Source organism: Myodes glareolus, chromosome 5, assembly GCF_982192425.1.
Source record: "Myodes glareolus chromosome 5, mMyoGla1.1, whole genome shotgun sequence".
Lineage (NCBI taxonomy): Eukaryota > Metazoa > Chordata > Mammalia > Rodentia > Cricetidae > Myodes > Myodes glareolus.
In genome coordinates this window covers 111,184,459-111,201,537 of record NC_142030.1, presented here as the reverse complement: position 1 = coordinate 111,201,537, position 17,079 = coordinate 111,184,459, and positions in this window count along the sequence as shown.

The following is a 17,079-nucleotide window of genomic DNA, read 5'->3' as shown; positions in this document are numbered from 1 at the left end:
ACATATGTTCCCATGAGGTACAAACATATAAATACACATGCATACTTACATGTGAACATATATAAAACACACATCAATATATGTGTGATAGTATTTATCTTTTATTAGTAAACAAATTTATATATCAATATATAATTATGCATCCTTTCATGTTTCTAAGTATGTGTGCCATCTTTTGTAGAGGGATGTATATATGAAATTTTTCTTGTTCAGTATCTATCTCTTCTACCAAAGTAAATTAAAAATAACACTATTGTGGATCTCTTTTCAAATCCATTAGTATCTAGGTATATCTCTGAAGGAATCTAATTCAGTACACCATAAAGATGTCCATACTTCTGTGTTCACATATGCACTGTTCACAATGTCTGTGGAAGTTTGTGTGAGAAGATCCTCCTGAAGCTCATGTACTTGAAAGCTTGATCTCTAGTTAGTGGTACTGTTTGGGAAGGATAAGGAGGTACATTCTTTTTGGAGGAGCTATGTCACTATGAGTGGAATCCGAAATTTCAGTTTGCTGCCTGTTATCTGTTTGTGGATCAAGGTATTACTTGCTACCTACTGCTCCATCTTCATGCCTGCCTACCAGTGGCCATGCTGTCTGTAACTACAACAATATTAAAGATACGAAATCAGCCTAGATACCTATACACAGAGCAGTGGTTAAAGAAAATATTGTGCAACATACACACAACACAGACATACACACATATACTGAAGCAACAAAGAAGAATTAAATTTTGCTGTTTGTAGAAAAAAATGAATAGAACTTGTGAGACTAGTATGGTTATGTGAAATAAAAATGACAGGAAGATAATAAATGTAACATTTTTTTCATATGTAGAATCTGGACTTAATATGTGTCAGGTTCTGAAGAGCCCCTGGACAAATGGCTTGAAGTGCTTAATAGCATACGAAAGTACATGCTGGCCACCAGATTCACTCAGCATGCGTGACTCATTGTTAATCCCAAATATGCATGGAGAAAGACCTCCAACCCAAATCATTATGGCTAAGCTCATCATAGCAAGCAATTGAGTAAAGCAAGCTTTTCAGTTGAGTACACAAGCTGTCTCCCCCTAAGACAGGGCTCATGATATCAGCCCTGGATTTGAGGAAAACAAAAATTTTATAGCTCACATGTAGGGGGTTTCCAAGAAGGGGATTGGCAGGCAAAATAGGTGAGGTTACAAGAGCAGAACAAAGCATAACAAGTTAGTCATAACAATATAAAAAAATGAAAAGATTGTGAGGTGTTCATAAGGTAGCCACAAATAGGTGGTCATAGTAACCTTTTTGAAACAAAGGTGATGTTGCAACATGCTTATATCAACTTTTTGAAATAGAAACATGGTTGCCATCTCCTGTAAAAGGCAGTATAGAATTTGTAATTAAGGTTGCAGGTGGGACACAGTACAATATTTGAAAAATATTTAATCATAAATAAGAATAAACTAGTTTTTCATTACTATGAGATGGTTTTAAAACCTAATATGAAAGAAAGTTGGTTCATCACCTTTTTGCTATTCTCATCCATGCCTCCTATCCTAAACCAGGGGCTTTGCTTTCCTTCTCTCACTTTAAGGTATGGTTGAAGAGAGGGTTTTTATTGTAGATATGAGGGAGAGTACAGCCAACTCATGTGGAAGAGTACAGACTGAGCCAGGCCGTGAGAAGAGAGAGAGTAGGGGAGGGGGAGAAGAGATCAACAACTAGACCAAGAGAGGCAAGATCAAGCCAAGAAGGCAAAAGAGAACAAAGAGAACGCATGACCGAAGTGGCAGATTTATACAGAAATAAGAAGGTGGGGAAGGGAGACAAAGTCCCTGGGCTAGAGATGTTTAGAGTAGGTGTGGTGGAGTGGGATGACATGAGTGGACTCACAGGGACTAAGTGAACCTGGAGGCCAGCTTCTACTTTGGTATGCTGATAATCACCTCTGTCAACCATTTGTCTGGTTGTCTTTGGGACCTGATAAGATGTACCACACATGCATACACACACACACACACAAATATTCTCGGAGTGGAAGAGAATTACTAAAAGAGCAGGCAGGCATCAGGGAGAAGGATAACATGAAGAAAATAGCTGTGGATATGAATAAAATATATGATGTACATTTAAAAACTCATTCTAAACTTATTTCATACATTCATTAAAATGTAAACTGAAATGTATGTTACTCTGGCTCTAGCTAGTTTTTTTGTTCTTCACCTTTGTGTCATAATCACTATTTTATTAAAACACTTTGTTGGTGGCAGTCCCTTCATGAATGAAAGTTCTTATTTCTGTAAGTTATCTCCTTGAATGAACCTAGTCTGAAAGAAATGTTTGTTTTTCTTTTAATCCTTCAAATTGTTTCTTAGTAGTTGTTTCTATTTGTTTTACACCATAGTTAGGGGGTGTTTTTGGTTGACTTATGGATTTTTCATTATAGGTCATTTCAATATTTTTTAAAGAAATTAAATATGTTCTTAACTAATTTTTCTGGAAGGTGTCCATAGAGTTTCCAGACTTTTTTCTTTCTTCCTTCCTTCCTTCTCTACCTCCTTCCCTCCCTCCTTCCTTCCTTTCTTTTTTAATTCCTTCTTCCTCCTTTTCTCCCTCTTTCCTTCCTTCCTTTTTTTCCCTTTATATCACTAATCAACCTGGTACTTATCTAATAAAGGGCTTCCATTACATTTTCTTCTAGATGGCTGGTCTGCAGGGCAATCACAATTTATTAGACTATCCATCATTTCCCTATGAATTAGTGTCATGACTTCTACATACACATGCTCTTGCAGCAGGTGTCTGTTTTTGTGCTCACTCTTAGGTTCCACTGATCTAACCCTATATTATTAGCCCTAGGTAGTAGGAACAGTTCTACTTGCTCTGTGGGACTATAGTGACTCAAACTTAAAAGTGGTTTCAGCATGTTCTCACTGATCTTAAAATGTAGCTTTTCAAGTGCTTTAATGGAATTCATTATGGATTGTAGAATGTTCAAAATGGACACATTACTGTACTTGTATATTCATTTTGGAAGTTTTGATAATTTTGTGTATTTCATTGACTTACTTATGTATCATCCAGCTAGCTGTCTCATCTATACATCCATCCATCTATTCATGCACTCATCTTATATTTTCCTATTTGTTATCAATATGCTTATTTCTCTTTCACTGCAATCTCTCTATATTTATCATCTATTATTGCTTATCTATTATTTATTTAATTTGTACCTAATAGCAATGAATCACCTGTCATCTAACTTTCTATTTTTTATCTCTTATTATCTATCTGACATCTTTAAAATATCTGTCTATTTACCTATATATCATCTATTTATCTATCAATTATATGTCTATAATCTACTTATATACTCATCTGTTTGTCTAGCATCTATCTATGCATCTTTTATCTAGGAGTTATCCTGTACATTGTTTCCATCCATTAATGCAGTTAGATCTTATTTTATTCCTCATGTTTGATCACCTGCTATCTTTGCACTAGAGACATTGGCACAGATGACGTCAGCTGTCATGAGAAATTAATAAAAAATGATTTTGAACTTTTGATCTTCCTTTCTCTACCTCCTAAGTAATAGAATTATGAGTATGTGCCATTGCATCTGTTTTAGGCAATGATTAGGGTTGGCCCCAGTGCTGTACGTATGTTACAAAAGTCCTCTACTAACTAACATCCCCATTCTAAACCCCAACTTTTATTTATTGTAGGTATGCATCACTTTCCCCACAACTCCTTATTTTGTTACTGATAGAGAACTTTAATTACATGATGCAAACAATACAAAAATGCAAATCAATGTGTTTTGTTTCCATTGAAGGTATTTCATAGGTACGCTTCATAAAATTTTGCACCTTAAAGCATCTTATAAACAGTTGTTTAAATTAATTGGCTTACTGTGTTCTGATCACTGTAACTAGCAGAAACTAGATCAAGATGCACTTGAATGTGCAGATAGAGGGTAATTGACTTGGTACCAAATTACATGTTTCCTATGCAAAATGCAATAACTAGATCAAAGATACAAGCCCACTGCATAATCACATACTGTGAACAATTACACTTTTCCTGCATTTTTGTCTTTGACAAAGATTCCATAAGAGCATTGTGAAATAAGAAAATGATAATTCATCTTAAGTTAACAAAAATGCCATGAATAAAGGTATTTTAATTAATTCTGCATTTTCAGTTGTGCATATGTAAAGTAAACATGATCATAGATGGTACATGTGCATGTACATATGAAATACTGTTTGGAGGATTAGCTATTATCTGCAACTCAGAAGTTCTGACTGATTTCATATTCTGACTCATTATACCTCTCAAATACACTTTTACTCATTGTTGTGTGTGTGTGTTGTGTGTACAAGTACACATGCGTGAGTATGACCTTACTTATATAAATACATACATATATATATATATATATATATATTTATATATAACTGCAGAAGGATGGGAGGTTGACAACAATTGTTATCCACTTTAGTTTTTGAGGCAGTGTCTCTCAGTGAGCTTGGAGATTACTGCTTTGACTGAGTTGGCTGTCCAGTGAGCTCCAGAATCTTTCTAATTTCCATTTCTCCAGTGTTGAGATTACATCAGTTCTGGGGTCATAGCTTAGGTAAATATGCTTGCATGGCAAGGCCCTTATGAACTGAGCCACCTCACCAGACTTAGCTGTTACTTTTAACATTTTAAATAAGCAGAACATTTAAAATTTCCCATTAACACAATTAACCAAAAATGAAACACTGTAATATTAAGTACACTCAGGCAAAATTAATTATCTTAAAGATCAAAGGGAAACAAGGTAATTCAAGAGTCAGAAACTTAACCAAAATTTTTAGAAATATTGTTCACTTACTATAAAGAATCCTGTAGAGGGTCATTAAATAATCTATGAGGCCATTACAAAGATTAGTTGAGAAGGAATCAAGATATTATATGATTTCTCAACCCATCATATGCATGAAGTTTAAACAAGCCATCCAATTCTTTCTCCTGGGAACGATCACCTGCAGTCCCAACATGTCTCCATATACAGATACTCTCCTGCCTCAGATTCTTATGCTGAGATGTCACACTTATTGTACTTCAGATTTCTATCATGATAACTGAGACTGACCTCTGCTATCCCCCAATCAACTATTTAAACTCTGTTCAGGAACAGCTGCTTTGTGTTTCTTCCTGAACCAGAAGGAGCCTTTCCCAGTGCTTCACAAATTAATGATTTTTGTTACAATGAGAATGCTCTAGGATTGGAAATGGCTCAGTGGGCAATGTGCCTGCAGTGCCGGTATGAATATTCAAGCCAAATTCACAAAACTGAAGTAAAGTGCCATGTGATGTGTTCCTATAACACCTGCTAGGAGGTACAGATAAAAATGTTCCTGGCTCTCACTAGACATCCAGCCCAACCTACTTTTTGAGTTCTAGGCTGAGAAATTCTGTCAAAAAGCAAAACAAAAAACTACCTGGGCAATCCTGAGGAACTACATCTACCCAGTTCCTCTGGCAGTTATGCTTAACATGAACACATGTGCATACTTGCATACACCTGCACCCACACATGTGCATTCATACACCCACGCAATTATGCCATCTTTTTTATTTTTTAATCATTTTTGTAAAAAAATATTATCTTTTCTCATTTTACATACCAATCTAAGTTCACACTCCCTGCTGCACTCCCACTCCCTCCACCTTTCCCCACCCTACCACCACATCCACTCCTCCTAGAGGGTAAGACTTTCCTTGGGGAGTCAGCAAAGTCTAGCACATTGCTTTGAGGCGGGTCCAAGGCCCTCCTCACTATATCTAAGCTAAGCAAGGTATCCCTTCAAAGAGAATAGTTTACAAATAGAGAGTACAAGCAGTAGGGATAAATCCTGCTCTCACTACCAGTCTGTCCCAGTCATACAATTGTCACCCACATTTGGAGGGCCAAGTGTGGTCCTGTGCTGTTTCCCCCACTGTCAGGCTAGAGTAGGTGAGCTCTCATTAGCTCAGTTCAGCTGTTTTAGTCACTATCCCCACCATGGTCTTGACTCCTTTGCTCATATTCTCATTCCTCCCTCTTCCACTGGACTTTGGGAGCTCAGCCCAGTGCTCTACTGTGGATCTGCTTCCATCAGTTGCTGGACGAAGGTTCTATGGTGACATTTAAGATAGTCATCAATCTTGCTACAGGGTAAGGTTAGTTTGAGTACTCTCTCTGAAATTGTTTAGGGTCTTAGCTGGGGTCATGCTTGTGGATTCCTGGGAATTTCTCTAGTGCAAGTTTCTTGCAAGCTCCATAATGGCTCCCTCAATCAAGATATCTCTCTCCTTCTTCTTTCTCTTTGTCCTTCCCCCATCTTGAACATCCTGTTCCCTCAAGTTCTCCTCCTCCTTCTCCTCTCTCCTTGTACTCCCCACCCCCAATTTTCTTAGGAGATCTTTTCTATTTTACCTTTCCAGGGAAAATCTATACATGCTTCTCTTAGGGTTCTCCTTGTTACCTAGCTTCTCTGGGGTCATGGACTATCCTTTATTTTATGTCTCATATCCATTTATGATTGACTATATACCACACTTGTCTTTCTGGGTCTGGGCTACATCACTCAGAAATGTTTTTTTTTCTAGTTCCATCCATTTGCATTCAAATTTCCAGATGTCATAGATATTTTAACACTGAGTAGTACTCCTTTGTATACATGTACCAAATTTTCTCTATCCAGTCTTAAGGGGCATCTACGTTGCTTCCAGGTTCTGGAAATTATGAATAATGCTGCTGTGAACATAGCTGAGTAAGCTTCCTTATAGTATGAGTGAGCATCCTTTGGGTATATGTCCAAGAGTGGTATTGCTGGGTTCTGAGATAGGTTGATTCCCAACTTTGTGAAAAGTTGCAATACTTATTTCCAAAGTGATTGTACAAGTTTGCACTCCCACCAGCAATGGAGAAGTGTTCCCCTTCCTTTGCATCCTCTTCAATATAAGGTATCATTGGCATTTTTTATCTTAGCCATTCTGACAGGTTTAAAATGTTGTCTAGAGCCATTTTAATTTTAATTTCCCTGATAGCTAAGGATGTTGAACATTTCTTTAAATGTCTTTCAGTCATTTGAAATTCTTCTGTTGAGAATTCTCATTTTAGATCTGTACCCCATTTTTTTTAAATTGGACTGTTTAGTATTTTCATGTCTAGCTTCTTGAGTTCTTTCTATAATTTGGAGATCAGGTCTCCATCAGATGAGGAGTTTGTGAAAATCTTTTCCTATGTATTAGGCTACCTTTTGTGTTATTGACAGTCCTTTGCTTCTCAGTTTCAGGAGGTTCCATTTATTTATTGTTGCTCTCAGTGTCTGTGCTTCTAGTGTTATATTTAGGACGTAGTCTCCTGTACCCATGCATTGAAGGCTACTTCCCACTTTCTAATCTATGAGGTTCAGAGTGGCTGAATTTATATTGAGATCTTTGATCAATTTGGGCTTTAGTCTTGTGCATGAAGCTAGATATGGTTCTTTTTGCATTCTTCCACATGTAGACATCCAGTTTTGCCAGCACCATTTGTTGAAGATGCTTTTTTCCCCATCTTATAATTTTAGCTTTTGTCAAAGATTAAGTGGTCATAGGAGTGTGGATCAAAATATGTATCTTCAAATCGACTGAATTGATCCATCTGTTTTTATGCCAATAACAAGCTATTTTAATTACTGTAGCTCAATAACAGAGCTTAAAGTCAGGAATGGTGGTGCCTCTGGAAGTTCCTTTACTGTACAGGATTGCTTAGGCTATCCTGAGTTTTTATGTTTTTCCATATGAATTTGAGTATTGTTCTTTTGTGATATAGGAGGTCATTCTGTATTTGTGTTGCTTTCATTGGTTATTTAAAGAAACTGCCTTGTCCTAGTTGATAGGGTGGATCTCAGGTAGGTGGGGAAGACAGAACAGAATTCTGAGAAGAAGGGCAGACTGGCAGATGCCATGAAGCTCCTGCCTGAGACCAACGCTGGTTAGAATCTTTTCCAGTAAGCCACAACCTCGTGGTTTTACACAGATTGGTAGAAATGGGTTAGATCAAGATGTGAGAGTTAGCCAACAAGAGGCTAGAAATAATGGGCCAGGTGGTGTTTAAAGGAATACAGTTTCTGTGTGATTATTTCTGGTGTAAGCTAGCTGGGTGGGACAACAAGTAGCCAGCTCCTCCTTTAAAGTCTACAAAGAATTGTGCTGGGATTATGATGGAATTTGCATTGAGTCTGTAGATTGCTTTTGGTTGCATTGCCATTTTATTACGTTGTTCCTACCTATTTAAGAACATGGGAGATCTTTCCATTTTCTGATATCCTTTTCAATTTCTTTCTTTAAAGACTTTTTTAGTTAGTGTTACCCCAAGATATTTTGTTATTTGTAACTTTTGTGAAGGATGATGTTTCTATGATTTCTTTCTCAGCCACTTTATCATTTGTATAAAGGCAAGCTACTGAGTTTTTTGAGTTGATCTTGTATCCTACTACATTACTAAAGGTGTTTACCAGCTGTAGGAGTTCCCTGATAGAAATTTTGGGGTCACTTATGTTTACTATCACATTATTTGCAAATAACAAAAGTCTGACTTCTTGCTTTCCAATTTGTATTCTTAATCTCCTTTGTTGTCTTACTGTCCTAGGTAGAACTTGGAGTACTATGTTGAATAGATATGGAGAGAGTGGACTGTCTTATCTTTTTACTTATTTTAGTGTAATTGCTGTGAGTTTTTCTTCATTTAATTGATGTTAGCTGTCAGTTTGCTGTATATTGCTTTCATTATATTTAGATATGTTCCTTGTATCACTGATCTCTACAAAACCTTTATCATGAAGGGGTGTGGGATTTTGTTGAATGCTGTTTCAACATCTAATGAGCTGGTCATATGTCTTTTTTTTCTTTCAGTCTATTTATATGGTGGATTACACTGATAGATTTTCATATGTTGAACCTGCCCTGCATCTCTAGGATGAAGCCAACATGACATGATAGATAATTTTTTAATGTGTTCTTGGATTTGGATTGCTAGTATTTTATTGAGTATTTTTGTATCAATGTTCATGAGGGAGATTGGTCTGTAATTTTCTTTCTTGACTGAATCTTTGTGTGGTTTGAGTATCAGGGTAACTATTGCCTCATAAAAAGAGTTTGACAATGGTCCTTTTGTTTTTATGGTGAGGAATAATTTAAGGAGTCTAGGTATTAGCTCTTCTTTGAAGCTCTGGTAGAATTCTGCAGTGAAACTATCAGGCCCTGGATTTTTTGTTGTCTGGGAGGCTTCTGATGACTATTTTTATTTACTTACAGGTTAAAGATGTATTTAAATTCTTCATGTGGTCTTGATTTAGGTTTGCTAATTAGTATCTATCCAGAAAATTGTCTATTTCTTTTAGATTTTCCAATTTGTGGAGTACAGGACTAATAAATCTTCAGATTTCTTCAGTGTCTGTTGTTATGTCCCCTTTTCTCATTTGTGATTTTGTTAATTTGGAACAAAAGACTTGTTTTCTGTCTTTTGATTAGTTCTGATAAGGGTTTGTCTATCTTGTTGATTTTTTTTTAAAAAACCAACTTTTCATTTCAATGATTTTTTGTACTGTTTTGTTTCTCTTTTATTGATTTCAGCCCTCAATTTGATTATTACCCATCATCTCCTCCTTCTGAGTCTGCTTTTTTGTTCTAGAGCTTTCAAGTGTTCTGCTAAGTTTCTAGTGTTAGATTTCTCCTCTTTCTTTATGTAGGCATTTACTGCTATGCACTTTCCTCTTAGCACTGTTTTCATAGTGTACCATAAGTTTGGATACATTGTGCTTTTATTTTCATTGAACTCTAGGAAGTCTTTAATTTCTTTATTTCTTCCTTGGCCCAGGGGTGATTCAGTTAAACACTATTCAATTTCAATGGGATTTTAGACTTTCTTTTGTGTTGTTATTGAAGTCTAACTTAAAGCCGCGATGATCCAGTAAGAATCAGGCTGTTATTCCAATTCTTTATGCATCTGTTGAAGTTTGCTTTGTTATGGTCTATTTTAGATAAAGTTCCATGATGTGTTGAGAATAAGGTATTTTTTTTTGTATTTGTGTGAAATGTTCTATGGATGTCTGTTAAGCCCATTTGAGTAATGACATCTGTTAGATCTCTTATTTCTGTGTTAAATTTCTGTCTGGTTGACCTGTCTATTGTGGAGAGTGGGGCTTAAAGTTTTCTACAATTAGTGTGTGGGTTTGCTGTGCAACTTAAGCTTTACTAATGTTTCTTTTACATATGTTGGTGCTCTTGTACTTGGGGCACACATTTTCAGGACTGAGACTTCATCTTGATGAACTTTTTTCTGTAATAAGGATGAAGTAGCCTTCTCCATCTCTTCTGATTGATTTTAGTTTGAAGTCTATTTTGTTAGATATTAGGATAGCTATATCTGCATATTTCTTAGGTACATTTGATTGGAAGATCTTTTCCCAACCCTTTACTCTGAAGTAAAGTATGTATTTGTGGTTAAGCTGTGTTTCTTATATGCAGCAGAAGTAAAGATCATGATTTTATATCCATTCTATTAGCTTGTGTCTTTTTATAGGTGCATTGAGTCCATGGATATTAATAGATATTAATGACCAGACATGTCCATGAATATTAACAGATATTAATGACCAGACATTGTTAATTCCTGTTAATTTTGGTGGTAGTGTTAGTATGTTCTCCTTCTTTAGAGTTTGCTGGTATGAAGTTATCTGTTGCCTGTGCTTCTTTGGGTGCAGCTAGCTTTTCGTGGCTTACAGGTTTTCTTCTAGTACTTTCTGTTATGCTGGATTTGTGGCAAGGTATTGTTTAAATCTAGTTTTGTAATGGAATATCTTGTTTTCTCTATTGATGTTGATTGAAAGTTTTGCTGGGTATAGCAGCCTGGATGCATGGTCTTTTAGTTTCTATTGCACATCTGTCCAGGACTTTCAGGCTTGCAATGTCTCCATTGAGAAATCAGGTGTGATTCTGATTGGTCTGCCTTTATAACTTTTCTATTATGATTTTGTTCAATATACTTCTGTATATTTTTTTCCTTCTTCTGTCACTATTATTCTTAGGTTTGGTCTGTTCATGGTCCCAGATTTACTGGACTTTTTTAAGAATTTTGTATCATTTAACATTTTCTTTGACCCATTAATCTATTTCCTCTATCATATGTTCAGTGCTTGAATTCTCTCTTCCAGCGCTTATAATCCATTGGTTATGCTTGCATTTGTACTTTCTGTTTGTTTACACAGATTTTCCATTTCCCAAATTCCCTAAGTTTGCATTTTCTTTATTGACTCTATTTCAATTTCCAAGTCTTGAATTGTTGGAAATATTTGCTTCACCTGCTTGATTGCTTTTCTTGGCTTTCTTTAAGAGATTTATTGATTTCTTCCAATTTTTTGCTTGTCTCTTCCTTCATCTCTTTAAAAGAACTTTTAATTTCATTTTTGTGGGTGTGTATTATCTTCAGAAAGCTCTATTTAAGAACATTTTCTGATGCTTTTTCTAGTTTAGGATGTTTAGGTCTTTATTTTGTAGGATCAGTAGTTTTAGGTGTTATCATATTGCTCTTTAGGTTGTTGAATACATTCTTGCATTGGTGACTATCCATCTCTGTAGGGATACAGGTGGGTCCTTGCTTCGTGGGGGGGGGTCTCTTTTCCTCCAATTGGTGCAGATGTGTAACATGAGGGCCGGCTTGTTGGGTTTTCTGTCCTGCCTGGTACCTCACAGTTGGCAAGCCCCAAAGAAAATTATACAGAGGACTCCATAGGATTATAAACTGATTGGCTCATTAGGTCAGGCTTCTTATTAGTTCTTGCAACTTATATTAACCCATTATTCTTATCTATGTTAGCCACATGGCTTGGTACCCTTCTCAGCAGGGCAGGTCACACCTTGCTTCTTCGGAGTCTGGGCAGAAGTGGGAGGAATGGGCTTCCTTCTTCCCAGAATACTCCTGTTCTCCTCACCCCAGCTCTACTTCCTCTTCCAAACTAAGCAGTAAGAAGAGGATTAATGCTATGGCTTTGACGACTAGATCCGGCCCATTCCTTGGCTTTTTATGACTCCAGTCTCATGACGGAGGTACTGGCTGTAGCCATGTTTATTGACACAACTCTATGATGTTTTAAAGTCCCTGCCAGCAAGCAAGCTGCAGCAGTGCACTCAGAAACCACACTCATGTGCTCCATAGGCAGACCGTCTGCCTGAAAGAGTTAGAGTTTGCACTGGCAGGACAGTCCAAAAAGCCAGCATTTTAAAATGACACAGTTTTTTTCCTGCTATGGCTGAAAACCAAAAAGCATGTGTTTAGCTTTTCATCAACACTGTTTAAGTGTTTCGTGGTAGGACCCTTTAAAAGAGCTTCAGGGTTTTGCAGCTAAAACTGAGTCAGGAAGCCTCTCTTAAATGAGACGGATTGCTTGCCTCTAGTAAGCAGAGTAGATCAGAGAAATTCCTATGAAGAAGCCATGCTTTATTCTATTTTTTTTCTGTCTAGAATTATTTTATGAGCTCTCTTAGGCTTTATGTAGAAGCAATTGTCCACATGGGCGCCAATCTGCAACATGTGGGCCTGCTTGTTGGGGTTTCTGTCCCACGCAATACCCAGCAGTTGACAAGCCCCAAAGAAAATCACACAGAGGACTCCATAAAATTATAAACTGATTGGCCCTTTAGCTCAAGCTTCTTATTAGCTCTTGTAACATATAGTAACCCATTATTCTTATCTATGTTAGCCACATGTCTTGGTACCTTCCTCAACAGGGCCAGTAACATCTTGCTTCTTTGGAGTCTGGGCAGGAGTGGGAGGAATGGGCTTCCTTCTTCCCAGAATGCTCCTGTTCTCCTCACCCCAGCTCTACTTCCTGTTTGGTTGACCCACCTATACTTCCTGTCTGGCCAATCAACATTTATTTAAAATATGAATGACAGAATACAGACAACTCTCCCATACCATAGGTGGGTCCTGTGACTTAGGTGGTCATTCTTCCTCCTGGTAGAGATGGGACGGTGGCTATGGTAGTTGCTGATATGGTTTTCAGGGCTCTTCTCCAAGTACAGTCAGGGCCAAAACTCCAGTGATTGTAGGAGCAGTGGAGTATTGCTACAAGTATGGGGAGGCTTTTCCTCCGTCACTGGGATTTGGTGATTGGGGGTGGGGCATGGGATGTTCCTTCTTGGGTAAGAGCCTGGAGAAAAGAGCTGTCCAGTTGGGAACCCAGACACTCACCTTTCCAGGGACAGCCAGGGACAAGGCTCCAGTGGTCAGAGATGTGATGAGGGATAGCTGAAGTTGTAGGGAAACTGGTCCTAGGACTGTGGGGCTTTGCTGGGTGGGGGTTGGGCACAGGATGTACCTCTCAGGGCTAGAGTCTAGAGCTCTGGACCTTCAGCCAGGAACCCAGAAACTTACCTCTCCAGGAACAGCAAGAGCTATGGCTCTGGTGTTCAGAGACACAGGGGTCATGGCTGTCAATGATGGCATCTTTATACCTATGCTTTGAGTAGAAGGACTGGTTTTTATTTTTTGGAATGGGACATGAAATACAAAAGTTTTGTGTGTGGCATCTACCACTAGCCTCACATCAAAAATGACCGTGAGCCCAGTAGGTAAAACAAACACAATTTTACTGTGATTCCTCTCTTGTTTGGTATGTGGCCTCTTTCTGTCACAATCACCAAAGCAGAAATACATTTTATGTTATATTTTTGGAGCTACACATTACTTTATGTTTTAAAATGGTCTGTGACAATATTAAGTATACTGCAAAATGAAATAGTAATAAATAGGACAGCAGCTGTGCACTGGCTCATTTTCTTCCTAAGACAATTGCTTCTGTAAAAAAAATGAAACAGTTGATCTGCTAGAAAGTTCATCTACAGCAGCATTTCTCTCAAATTGTGTCATGTGGTGTGCTGGTATCTCTGTGTAACACTAATTGGTGGTTTGAGAGGGCTTCAGTGTCAATAATTTCTTGGCCTTGGAGAAGTTGGACCTCAGTAGGACACAAAGGCCTCCAGGTTTCTCAGAGAAAGACATCTGTTTAAAGTTCTCTAAATCAGTTGTCTTTCATTCAAATTAAAATAAGGTCCATTCCTCTTGTCTATGGGTGCTGGAAACAGGGACAAGGCTGCTATAAAAACACCTAGGACAGATAATGAAAGAGAAGGTGCCAGTGTTGGCTTGGTGACAAGGACAAGATCTCTGGCTACAGTAATAGAAGATTCATGGGTGATAAAATCATTATTTGATTTGGAAGTCACCATTTCTGTTCTCTTAGCAGGTAGTGTCAAATCCCACACTCTAAATGCTGTGTGTTAGTTAGAGATTGATTAGAAACTTGGTAAGTTAAAGAATCATCTGGGAAACAAATCACTGAACCCATTAGAGTCTTTGAATTAGATTTATGACTTGTGAAGAGTCACTCTGAATATAGGTAGCATCACTCCATTTACTGAGATGTTAAAGTCCTTGAGTCTGTCTGTCTTTGTCTCTCTCCTTCCCCCCTCTCTGTACGTGTGTGTGTGTGTGTGTGTGTGTGTGTGTGTGAATGCAATTACCATGGAGGCTAGAATAAGGCATCATATTGCTTGGAGCAGGTGTTACAGTCATTTATGAGCCACCTGACATGGGTCATGGGAATTGGAGACTGAGAGCTCTTAATCTTAGTACCATCTCTTCATCCAAGGAATTCCAATTTTTATGCAATGACATTTTATGAGGATTGAAAGAGAAAATTGTTGATTGATACGTAATACATATCATGTGTGCAATAAGTGGTGTTCATTACTTTGAACTACTATATAAAGAATATCTATGATTTTTTTTCAGATCATAGTAGAGAAAGTTATCTTTTAGATTACTGCCTTTATCGCCTTTATCATGAATTCATAAATATTAATTATGTTTCGTAGTATAAATTTAGTCTTTTGAGAATAATATTGGCTGCATATAATCCATTACATTAATCGTATATATATACTATTAGTATTATACATATAATACATATACTATATATATATATATATATTTTGTTGTACATGTACAGACATGTATATGTGTGTATTTATATAGTTTACTGAAAATTAACTCCAAATTTCAAATATTATATTTTTAACTATTGGTTGGTTGTGGTAGATTATCTCAGAAAATAATTACTTATCTGGACATATGAAGTTAATAGTCCATTAGTCTAAAACATCAATATGGCTTTGCCCATGTGAAAGTCTTGGTGCTCCACCCCATGACCTCATTGTACATATCTTGGGCTTTCTTAAACATGTCAGATTCTGTGCAATAAGAAATCTTAAATAGCATCCAATTTCATTTTGTGAAAGTGAAATGAGAATTTGGTTGCTGTAACCCATCACTTAGAGAAACCAATGAACACAGATGAGAATTGAATCATAAAATTATGTTTTATTGAGGGGGAAGGCACTCTTAAAAGTAGTGGAATAATATGTGTTTTCAATTTCATCATCAGTCAGGAGATTATACAGGGATAACGGAGAGACACAAAGTTAATCAGTCACTCTGGTGCTCAGCTTGGCGTTTTTGATCAAAGTCTAAGGCATGTCCTTGAGTTTGGGGGACATCTGTGGTTCTTTTGTTGTCCTCCCTTTCACTCCTCATTCTCTTGATGTTGGTCTCTTTGAACTACTGAGTAAAGTTAGTTTCCCTTGGTATCAACCGTTTCTTCCAGGGGATCTAGCCTAAGAGAAGTAACTAAGAATATACCAATTGTTAACAGTGTGAATGTTTTAAGTTAATAACAAGTATTTATAGATTAATGTCTACAATATGGAATACACATGTGTCCTTATAGTACAAAATAGAAGAGAACCACTATCTTTCCTCCTCATCCTTAACAAAAGGAAACTCAGAGATTCTAGAAGGTCATTCTCAAAACTGGTTCACTGTGATTCCTACCAGTTAAATCCATCAAGTAAATTCATAAAACTGACCAAATTCAGTGGGCATGATGATAAGAATGCCTCAGTAAAGACAGAATGAGCACATAGCTTCAGAGAAAGAAAAAAATCTATGAAGGCCATCTTTGGCAATCATGGATCTCAACCAACTACATCAAAGACTCTTGAATTTGTCTTGTGAATTCTGGAACATGTGAGTCATATGCAATAACAAATCTTGATAGGAAGACTGCAGAGATAAACTCTGCAAATAAAGAGTTTTTCTTGAAAACACAAAAATTTCAGCTCAATAAAACCTACATAGAAATCTTGGTGGAGTGGTGCACACTAGTATACCAAACTATAATAACAGAGGAGGTAAGAAACAGGTTCCTGGAATTCTGCCCTGCCAGAGAGCCCAGCCTAGTTGATGATTTTCTAGGCCAAGGGAAGACCCAGTCTCAATCTAACAATTGAAAGCATATGAGAAGTAACAGTGGAAATTGTCTTCTGACATCTGCACACATGTTACACACACACACACACACACACACACACACACACACATACATGAAGAGAGAAAGACAGAGAGAGAGAGAGAGAGAGAGAGAGAGAGAGAGAGAGAGAGAAGGAGAAGAGGAAGAGGAAGAAGAAGAAGAAGAAGAAGAAGAAGAAGAAGAAGAAGAAGAAGAAGAAGAAGAAGAAGAAGAAGAGTACTCTGCACAAATAATATCTGTTCTCTGGAAATAGCTATGCTGAGGGTGAGTTCAGGGCAGCCAGACCTGCCTCCATTGTCTTCCCAATGTGGGACCCAAGCACACAGGCCTGGTAGAAGAGAAAGTGGGAAGTAGTCTACAAGATATCGGCACAGGAGACCAGTTCCTAAGCAGAACCCCAGGAGCGCAGACAATAAGAGAAGCAATGAAAAAATGGGACCTACTGAAACTGAGAAGCTTCTGTAAAGCAAAGGACACTGTCAGTAAGACCAAAAGGCTACCTTCCGACTGGGAGAAGATCTTCACAAACCCCTCATCAGACAAAGGTCTGATCTCCAAAATATACAAAGAACTCAAGAAACTAGACACTAAAACTCTAATTAACCCAATTAAAAAATGGGGTACTGAACTGAAC